Consider the following 8582-nt stretch of genomic DNA (forward strand, 5'->3'; position numbering starts at 1 on the left):
ATGTTAAATGCAAGTATTCTGAATTGTCACGTTAAAAAGACCTCTTCTCCATTTGCCATCAGTTCGCTTATGTGCCTGCTGGGCAGATGTTTGCCATGATGTCAGCTGTCTGGAAAGGTTTTGGAAAGCCGTAAGTCTTAGACCAGTAAATCCATCAGTCAGTGGCCATCCTGGATTACTGGTATCGCTATAGATGATAGACTGTACTGGTGTACAGTCTAAATACCAGTACACTGTTAGATATGGTGTTTATCTGTAAAGCATTTGGATGGATGCATTTCAAATCCAGACTTTTTTCTCATGTGTTCAATTGAGTGAAAACTTTACTATCAAAATACTCTGTAAGCTTGATTCTTCCTGGAGAATAGGCTAGGTAATATGAGCTAGTAAGTTAATCACCCTTTTGGTTTTTTTCATTCTTCCTTAGCAACAAGGAGTCTTAGTTATTTAGTGGAAAAGAACAGACTTCTGCTAAAAAGAATTTTTTTTTTTTTAACTTGTATTATTCTCTGGTTTTGTTTAAGAATTAGAATCGTGAGAGAAATTCAGGATTCATAGTATCTATTCCACAGCATTGGTCATTAAAATTTAATCTTAACCTCATTCTAACTTTAATTCTTGCCCTTCTCTTCAGTCTTTTTATTCCATGTGCTTAGTGATAGTTAATATGAAACAGACCAGGTTTATCTGATTTTCCTGAAGAGGCACCTGAAAATGCTTCCCTCTTCCCCCAGTGCTTCAGATAACTGGAGTGGGCAGAGCGCTTAATCAAAAGCCAGTGTGGCATCTGACCTTAGCCCCAGCATTGCTGGTTTCAAGGAGGAGAGGATGTTTCTGTCATTTCTTCTCCCGTAGCTTTATTTGAGTTGGAGATAAAAAGGGGCAATGACTAAGCCCAGCTTCTCACAGACTCTCATATGAGAGACTTTTTTTTTTCCCCCACCAGAATTTAATTCTTGACATAACAGTTCTAAAAGGAAGGAGTTAATTATGTATTTCTCATGCTGTCCTTTGTTGATTACCATGAAGTTGCAGCCCAGGATGGCAGTCACGAGCAGTTGGTGCAGTCCAGTGTCTCAGCTGCTTCCTGAGCCTGCGCTCCTGCCCTGTCAAGCCTCTTAAATTAATTCAGTACCTCTGGAAGGCGGCGATATGGCAGTGATGACGCTGGGCAGCTCAAGGTCATACAGGCAGAGAAGGGAATTAAATCTTTGCTTTCATTTGCGGAGTCGCACTGTAACAATTGACCCATCATCTTTTTATGGAGAAAAGTGTGGAGAATGGACGGAATATTTTGAGGAAGGAAATAAAGACCTAATTACTTTTTTTGATCGGGTGATCACTAGGAAAATAGCCCAGTAGAAATTATATGAGTTTATGGAGGCTGCCTGGAAAAGCTGCTGCTTTCAACTGTCTTTTAATTTTAAACATATGAGAAGTTAGTCCAATGGGATATTAAACTTGTACTGTTTTTTATTAAACTTTGCTGTGAATATATAGTGAAGATGTTGAAATGTGAAAAAGAGGAGCATAACGCCTGTTGCCGTTCATTTTTTTTTCCCTAGTCACACACTCAACTTCCCTCTTCCCTAGCAGTTTGTTTTCTATTATCTGAAAGCCTGCAGAGCTCAAGTAGTTATCTCTCTCTGCTACTTTTTCTGAATGAGATGAAGCAGAAGGAATAGGGCTGCATGGTTGGAAACTTTATTCTGTAAGTCGGATAGTCAGCGAATGCAGGCAACTTCAGACATCTTTTTTTTCCCCTTTCATTATAGACCAGTGAAGCTGTGAATCAGAAATAAGGGAGGGAAGAAAGCATCAGGTACAATACATTCTTATTCTCTTTTTGGTTCTGAGGAGGAGAATGTGAAGCTTCCTTTGCTCCTTTTGGAGGTAACTTCTTGGGAGATCATAACAGTAACTTAAATGGATCATCTCATTAAGCTGGCTTTGACAGTACAGGGACTTCCTCACCCTGTACCCGTCTCAAAAGAATTTTTTTCTTGCCAGTAATAGGAAAAACAAGACAAAAACACCCATTAAGACACTAAGGCTTTGGAAATGTGGGACAATGTACCCTCTGGATTTTTTTTTTAATCTTAACAATCTGATAAATTACGCCTGCATTAAGAATTAGGTAAAGAACATGAAGTTAAAAACCTGATTGTAACCTTGTGTCTATTTCTGCTTTCACAGAGTAATGTTTTAAATCATTAATCAAAGAGTTTAGAAGCAGTTCTAAATGGATTAATGGGCAGAAGTGTGAGTACAAGAAAAACAAAAGGGCACTTCATTTAATAAAATTAGGGAGGACAGGACAGAGCTCTGAAATACCAATTTTCCATAGAATTTTTAGTAGCTCATGCATGCTTTCTGGAAATTACTGAGTGGATAGTTAATAAGGAACTGCGAGCAATGCAGCTAGCTTCCTAACTTTTCTCTAAAGAAAACCTTTATGGGATGTGAAAAAGCAAAATAAAGTCTCAAGTAGTTCAGTCTGAACTCTTGGTAAAATAATTGTTGGTCCATTCATAAAGCTGCTGTGTAAGTGGACCTAGAACATACTGATTGCTCTGCCTTTTCTGTATAGTTTTGTCATGAATTTTGTTGTCTCCTGTGTAGTTTTTTACTTTATCGAGTCTGGATTTATTTATATATTTTCCGGAAAGAGAGATTATCCCCCCATTTGTATAGATTTTTTTAATACATGGATATCAACGCAGTTGAGGAAACACATAAGTCTGTTGAGAAACTATATTTCAGGATCCCACTTTGCTAATTAAAAAAGAAAATGAACATTATAATACTAAACTAAGCAAGGTTAATGTTTTACTAACCTATTCAGTCTGCACTTGCTCGCTGGATAATGTGATAAGAAGTGCCACACAGATTTAAACTATATATATGCAAAAAGGCTGAACTTTATTTTGTCTTCTAACTGCGGTGAGATAAATTGTTTTACAAAGCCCCAAGTGCTAAAAGCAGGAGGACTGTTTCCCTAAGGAGAGTCTCTGTTTTCTGCTTGTGGTAGGTGCTCTGGTGCTGGAATCCAGGATCTGCAGATTAAATGGTTACGGCTCTGCTTTGCCAATCTGCTTCTTGGGCAGCAGAGTGGGCTACACCCCCCACTGATGTGTTCCTCGCTGCACAAACGCTGTTCTTTGGAACTGAATGAGAAACAAATGATCTAGTTTTGACCCTTGATAGTTGCCAGGTTATGAGAGCTGACACTGTGTTTTTAAGACTGTCCCTCTAATCTAAGAAACAATTTATTCTGAAACAAAAAAAAGCAAGGAGAGTACTATTTGTTGCATGTATACAGAGCATGGAACATAGATATCTAGCTACAAGGACAGTGCCAAGAGGAGAAATGATAAGTTCATCTAGATAAAGTTATTTTATCAAGTCATTTATTTTGTGTTCGTCTGCGTTACTAGAAACCCATAGTAAAAGCTTACAGCAGGCTACAGCTAACTGGTTCTTTTACGTACTTTTTAGCATGATAATTGCTTTATCAATTATGTTTGGATAGCTCAGGGGATTCAGGAGAGTTTTAGAGATTAGTAGTCGGAGTCTGACCTTTTCGTTTAGGTTCTGTGCTTATATGTATTGTGACCATAGTGACTAAACCCTTTTCTTCCTGAACACTATGCAGTAGCTAAAGAATTTTAGTGGTAAATGTACCCTGTGTCATGAAATCATACAGCTCATGTTTTTCATTGGGAAGACCACAGAAGTGCACAGAAAGAGAATAATCTGTTTAATCTGAAGTTACTTCAGACAATGCTGAAGACGACAGAAACTACAAAATGGGTATGAGTAAGAGTAGTGGTTCTACAGCTACCAGCAGGATTTCACTTTGAAGTAGCTGTCACTAATAATTTGGGAAACAGTGAACAAATAAAAGCATTATGGAAATAAATGCAGGTGTGTGCACTGAGGAGCTATGGATGCTAATTCTTCTGTCACACCCATAAACACTGCAAGTGTTGAGACATACAGCATACAGGGGTGGCTGTAATGTAGTAGTCTTGTGCGCTGAAGGTTTAACTCCACGGGAGCTCTCAAGAACGAGAGCGCGTTGCAGTACGTGCTTGGGTTGCGCTGTGACACTGATGCACTTTTTTCATTGTTCCTGTGTTTCTTACTTGGAAAAAAACCGAAAGCAAAACAAAGAAAACCACATAAGGGAGATACAAAAGTGTTGTTTATTATTTTTGTGGTTTTCAGAGATCACAGTTTTACATCTGATGACCCTGCCATGTAGTAAAAGGTGTTGTGAGACACGAAAAATAGTACGTAAAATCAGGGAACTCCTGAAATATTTTTTTGACACAGTGAAGGTATGTTTATTTGTTCTGCTTTAAGAATATAAACGTAACATTCTTACTCTAATGTTGTTAAGGTTTTCTGTAGCCAGTGAGGATACCATCAAGGAGCAAATAATCTTATCTGAACAGAAATCACAGGTATCGCTTCTAGAGATACGTACCTATCCATAGGAGTTTATGGTGACTTGTTCTTACACCTAGACTTCTAGAGGTAGGCGAGATGAATTCTGTCTTGTGTCTTGAAGAAGCCTTTGCAAGGGTCATTTGGCAACAACCCTTAGGAGTCCATGATTCACAGTGCAGTTCTGTTAAAATTTAGACACAGAGTGAAAAATATTTTCTGAGCAATAGAACAGTAAAACAGTCCTGAACGTTTCATCCTGTGTGTTTCACACACAGTGACCAGGACAGGACAGTGGGGTACCGTGTTCTTCAGCTCCCTTTGAGCAGGGAGCTGTTCATTTTGTATGGTAATTTTTCTCTTTGTCCTAAGATTATTATTATTTTTTTAGATAAACAGTAATGATTTGCTACAAGGTAGGTTAGGTTTTTTTCCCTTTTTTTTCCTTTTTCCTCTTTTCTCCTCTTTTTTTTCCTTTTTTTTTCTTTTAGTTCCTTATGTGATGTAATGAAATACTAGGACTTAAATTAACTGCCAATAGCAGATGGAAAGTACACGTCCTACAATTGCTGACCTGTCATCCTAATCTAAGTCAAAGTCGTGCTGGCATGAAACTAGAAATAATTCTCCTCCTATTTAATATTTTAAAAAATAGAAACTGTACTGTAATATGTAGTATGTTTTAGGTCAACAGCCAACTCAAATCAGTTACACATATGGCTTAGATTACTTTAAGGAGACCCAGGTGGTGAAACGTGTACAGTAGCAAGACAATGCTAGATTACGGTAAGGCCTTCATGTTTTACCATTCAGTTTTTAATGTTTACGTTCAATTTCTTTTATTGTCCAGTTAAGTTAGATCAAATATATGGAAAAATAAATAAATACACTATTTTTCCAGAATAGAATCCTAAGCTTAATACTTAACAATGAATTTTTTGATTTGTTCTTAGTTTCAAGGACCGTTTGTAGTTTTGTGTGTAGAAGCGTCCACCAAACTAGCCAGGCTGGTGCTGTCAAGTGTTCTTTCCCCAAGATCCGCATACACCAATTGAGTGTTTATCATTAAAACAATCTTCAGGCTGATATAATTTATGTTTCCTGCCTACGCCAGTTTTGGGTTTGCTCCCTGATGGCAGGACTGCTGTGTTTTTGTTGAGGATTTTCCAGGGAGGGATGGAAGTAGCTGCCCTCCACAGATGGCTGTCGCATTGGCAGGAAATTCATCTCGTCTCAGCATTTAGGATTTACCGTGCACATACAAACTCTGCATTCAGTGCACACACAGTATGTCTGATCTGGCCCAGAGTCATCAGATTTATGGCAGGAAGCTTTACAGCTGATCTGTACAGATATTGAGCATTTGAAGATTCTAGAAATTTTACTGGATGTTTACATACATGGCACAAAACTAGCTTGCTCAGCATCCCTGACAGTTGGCAACGCAGTATTTGAGTCTGCATCCACGGTACTGGGTATTTAAAAGTTATGTGAAAATATTAGGTCATCAGATGACATTACTGGATACAAAACATCCACTAACACCAAATATTTCATAACCCTATCTAATTTATTAACCCTCTTAAATTAAAACCAAGCTTATTTTTCCTATGCGCAGTTGTGTTTGCTTCAGTGTCCTTTTTTCAGTTTGCATTTTATTTTCTAATGGTAGCTTAAAAAAAAGCAATGTTCTGCCCTTAGGATCGCGGAGCATATATCTGCTGGAGGTAGGACGTCTCCTCTCAGATATAAAGCTGTAATAGATGTTATTTTTTTATTCCACTATAATCATTAATGTGCGTTATTGTCATCTTGGAGAAATATGCTATAATTTTTGCTTTTGAATACAGCACATACATTTCATTCTCCAGACAATGCAGTGAAAGCTTTTTTTAATGCTGATTTGATTTCTCCAAATAATGGTCCATCTGTAGAAATTATACATGTAAAAAGCATGAATTCATTCTGTGTCACAATTTCTACTGATATTTATGATTTTTTTTCTGCTACTTATTTAATTTTTTTCCTGTGGGTTTTTTTTTCCGTATAGATAGTATAAATAAAACTGGTACCTTAGGTAGAAAATAATACTCAGGTTTAATGAGGTAGACAGAGATCCTTTTAAAATTACCTGGTATGCATTGAAATACATTTAGTGGTTGATAAACCCAATACACATTAAAATATCAATTTAATTAAAGCCTGATTTTTATAATTGCCATATAGGTGTCAACCTGTTGAATTGCACTGCAGATCTGAAAACACGAAACAGTATTTCATATGCACTGTGCTCAAGATTAAAGCAAAGAAAAGAGGATATAAAAATTACACATTCATACCCACACATAGGCATCTGTAAACACTGGTCTGATTTCCAGGCAATTCCCTAAAATGGTCATTCTTCATTTTAAAACTGTCTTGTTGTCCAGGTGGCAGTGATTGCCGTTGTCAGTGTTATTTTAAAACTAATTATATACATAATTTTGTGGTAATTTCACTTTCTGGACCTGCAAGTATATGAGCTGTTGCTCCTTGATTCTTGTTTACAGTATTCTGCCCTGAAGGCAATCTGTTCTTTAATGCATGGGGATAATATGTGGAGGTACACTGGCAAATTGCCTTTGCACTAAGAGCAATAAATCATGCCCAGAATGGCAAACACTTTGTATTTAACAAATACTTTGACTGGAAGTGCACAAAGAGGACAAAACACAGTTGCAACATACGCGGGAACACCTTCTGCTTCTGCATCGCACTTAGTCACGCAGCAAGTTGTCAAACTTCCAGCGGCAGAAGTGAGGGCAGGACAGCTCTTCCAGCCCACGTCCTCGCTTCCCTTCTCTGCTCAGAGCAAGCGCAGTTAGGAATGGGCTTCATCTTAAATCAGTGGGGCTTAAGCACATGCCTGAAATTAGTCATACAAAGTAAGAGAAACTGAAAAGGAAAATAAAAGACCACCTCATCCATCCTCTGACCTGTTATGTTGTTTGGGCTTTTTTTTCCTTAAGCTGGAACCTAAATCTTATGATTTGTACATATTTCTGGCAGACTACTTTTCCTTACGTCGCTGCTGACCGCACCATAAAAGCAAACGAGCAGTTACGTGGTGGTGGGCAGGCACAGCAGGAGCTCGTTAAGAGCGGTACCATGTTGGAAGCTTTCTGAAACACCAGATTTTTGAGTGCGTTGTCAGAAGATGTCAGGATTAAGCATATTTCAGTGGGAATCTTGAGCTAGCACAGGCAGTAAATAGTATGCATGAGGAATTTTTCATGAATGATTTAAATTACAAGTAGATTCTGAATATTGCTCATACCTTCAAGCTTCACAACTGATGAAATCCTAAGGTTTTTTGAATAGAAGCTTTTGATACGCTGTATATGATGAAAATAAAGATTATTTGCCAACTTCCTTGGTTCTGAAAGATAGAGGTATTTTGCAGAAATAATCTGTAGCCACAACTTTCACAGTAACACCCTCATTTAAAAAATATTTTTAACTTTATGAAGATTCTTGGGCTGTATTGTAAACGCTTTTACAACAGGTCATCGCGTTCCTTGGATTTGGATTCGCAAAACAAAAACATGGGTATGGTGAAGTTTGAATATTTACTATTTAAGGAAAAACTTGTAACTGAAAAGCAAAAAAAGTAATCAGAAGTGAGCTTAACCTGAAACTATAATGTGCAGGTAAGGCACTGATAATTTTTTATTTCCTCAGAATGTCATTTGGCAAGTGTGAAATTAAGCTACGTTGGGCCTTAGGGAGCTGTAGAAAAGCCCACAACACCACAAAACAACAAAACAAAACCCAAAAGCAGGAACAGCTAGAAGCACCTCTGTCAGTCAGTTTGCATTAAGTGTCTCTCAGAAAGGTGTGGTCTCCTAAAAATTAGGAACTTGATACAGAAATTATTCCTTGACCTGTACGACAAAAAAAGTCAGAGTAGATGGCTAGAGTATGACTTGTTTGCAGTTTGAATTAATATCTAATGTGATTGGGGTATTATTCCTACTCCACCAAAATCTAATTTTACTGAAGACTGCAGAATTTTGCATCTGTTAACAGCTGCAGATTAATTACAGGCTGAAAAGCTTTTCCTTATCCTTTAATTTAATTATCTTTTAGTT

Source organism: Phalacrocorax aristotelis, chromosome 1 (assembly GCF_949628215.1).
Source record: "Phalacrocorax aristotelis chromosome 1, bGulAri2.1, whole genome shotgun sequence".
Taxonomy (NCBI): domain Eukaryota; kingdom Metazoa; phylum Chordata; class Aves; order Suliformes; family Phalacrocoracidae; genus Phalacrocorax; species Phalacrocorax aristotelis.